General features: G+C 44.4%; 1 long non-coding RNA gene across 1 annotated transcript; it reads left to right on the top strand.

Moving 5' to 3' along the window:
- Positions 1-1,672, top strand: LOC142245955 (uncharacterized). The gene is made up of 3 exons (XR_012724830.1): positions 1-78; positions 254-343; positions 1,629-1,672. It is a non-coding gene; the product is annotated as an uncharacterized LOC142245955 (long non-coding RNA).
- Positions 1,673-2,660: the final 988 nt, after the last annotated feature.

The raw sequence follows: 2,660 nt of genomic DNA, 5'->3' as shown, positions 1-2,660 counted from the left end.
AGAAAGGGCAGGAGAGCCCAACCGTGGCGGTCACCTCCTCATAGGCAAACGAGGAGCCGGAGACAGAATTGGTGACAGGTAACATGAGTGACTTACAAATAGTGAACCTCTCCAAATACCAATTATCTGAAGCTGAAACCACTCTACTCACCAGGGGGCTATCCTTTGCACCCATGAGTAGAATGGATAAGTTTACTTTCACCAAGGACTTTTATCTCTTCTGTAGACAACTCACTTTTAAATATCTTTACAGTCGACCAGAGCTCATCGACAAACTACTGCCCGAGGATCGGCAGGTGTTCAGCGACCTTCTGGACCTTTTGGAAGAAAAAGAGACCAACGGGTAAGAAAATACTCTTTACTGGACGACTTCTGTCCCAAGCCACACCCCCCCCCTTGGCCTTTGTCCAGCTGTAGGTATTTTCTTTAATAAAATGTGTAAAGATATTGAAAAACTGAAACCAGACAACAATAGAGCCAACAATTTAACTGTAAGGGAAAGACAGACCCTATCCAAACTTTAGAACAACAAAGAGTTCCTTATAAAGGAAGCGGATAAGGGGGGGAATGTGGCGTTATGGCCAACAGAAATGTATGTTAGAGAGGCGAAAAGACAGCTATCCAACAGAGAATGTTATATGGCCTTGCCATCGGATCCGACAAATATTTTTAAAAAGAATTTGGACAGCTTTTTGTCTGTAGCACATGGACAGGGTATCATTAACTTGAAGGAAAAAAGAGTTTCTCACAACAAGATACCCGGTAACACCGACATTTTATATGCTGCCCAAAATCCATAAGGGCCGTCCGGAACCCCCAGGGAGGCCGATAATATCAGGGATTGGGGGCCTATTTGAAAGGCCCTGCATCTATTTGGACTTTTACCTCCAACCCCTGGCACAGTCCGCCCCATCCTATGTGAAGGATTCTACCCATCTAATTGATCAATTGGCACAATTGGAGGTTCCGTCTGATGTTCTTTTAGTAACACTCGATGTAGAATCTTTGTACACCTCAATCAATCACGAGTTGGGATCACGGGCAGTATCATTTTTTCTGGATCACAGAACAACTGGCAATAGAAGGCATGACTCCTTCATTTTAGACCTACTATATCTGGTTTTGGACAGGAACTATTTTCTTTTCGACAGGGTATATTACCGCCAGACATCTGGGACCGCTATGGGGGCTTGCTGTGCGCCCCCTTACGCTAATATATTTTTGGCGTGGTGGGAGGAGACACAGGTTTACACCCTGGAGCACTACAAAACCCATGTTGTCCGTTGGTTTAGATATAACGATGATATTTTGCTTTTTTGGTCGGGAACTCTGGAGGAATGTGAATCTTTTATCACCACTCTTAATGATAATACCCTCAATATAAGGCTGACTTCCAACATAGCCACTGAAACAGTAGAATTCCTTGATCTCCAGATTTCCAAGGTAGAGGGTACTATCCACACGACTCTATATCGTAAACCAACAGCTACCAACAGCTTGCTGCATTATAGCAGCTTTCACCCTCTACATGTTAAGAACGATATCCCTAAGGGACAGTTCATGAGGGTGAAATGGAATTGTAGTGAAAACATCGATTTTGAATCCCATGCCCTTGATCTGACCAACAGATTTTGCAAGAGGGGATATCCGAAGAAAGCGGTCTCTGGAGCTCTACAAGCCTGCAAGTCTGTGGCACGACAGACCCTGCTTCAACCGAAAGTACGACAAAAACAGACAACGGTGAGTGTTATCACGCCCTTTAATAACCAGTGGCAAGATCTTTATGGACTTCTTCAGAGTAATTGGGACATCCTTCTAAGTGACAAAAAACTAATCCCCCTTATTGGGGAGAAACCTAAACTTGTAGCAAGGAAAGCCCAGAATCTGAGAGGCCTATTATCTAGTAGCCACTTCAAAAGGCCAACACAGAGTCTGGGGACAGGTATTAAACTGAAGGGAACCTTTCCCTGTGGAGCTTGCACGGTATGTCCCTATATGGTGGCCAGTGATCATATTTCCCTGTCAATTTTTCCTAGGCGGATCACTTCCGGGGCTTACTATAACTGTCGGACCAGGAACGCTGTCTATGTCCTTATCTGCGGCTGTCCAAAAGTGTATGTGGGCGAAACCACACAAGAGGTAAGGAGGAGGGTCCAGCAGCATTTCTCGAGCATTAACACGGCTAGTGTGGACCTGAAGAAGGGCAAAATACTTACCTCGGTGGCTTCCCACTTCCTCACCCATCATGGAGGACGATATAGCACAATTAAGGTGCTTATCGTCGACTCAGTCAAACAGAATATTAGAGGTGGGAACTGCACCAAGGAGCTGTTACAGAAGGAATCCAGATGGATTTACACCCTCAAGAGTCTGGCCCCACATGGCCTCAATGAGGAGCTACTTTATACCGGATTCTATAACACTATTTGAATCCGTGGTTTCTTACATTCCTACATCTTTTGATCTCTATTCTCTCTCTTTATTAGTTCCTTGTATTATATAAGAAGAGTGATAAGAACAAGAAAAGAAGAAATAAGGACAAAGAGAGCAGCAAGAGGGATATAGAAAGTGTACCTTCTTATCGAGACGAAATAGGAATGGCCATAGAAGAGGAGCACACTTTATGCTACCACAGGATCCCTTCTGGAACCTTCCCATGG

The sequence above is a fragment of the Anomaloglossus baeobatrachus genome, chromosome 7, assembly GCF_048569485.1.
Source record: "Anomaloglossus baeobatrachus isolate aAnoBae1 chromosome 7, aAnoBae1.hap1, whole genome shotgun sequence".
In the NCBI taxonomy this organism is placed as follows: Eukaryota; Metazoa; Chordata; class Amphibia; order Anura; family Aromobatidae; genus Anomaloglossus; species Anomaloglossus baeobatrachus.
Note: the sequence above shows the minus strand (reverse complement) of the source record. Positions and strands in the feature narration are given on the sequence as shown.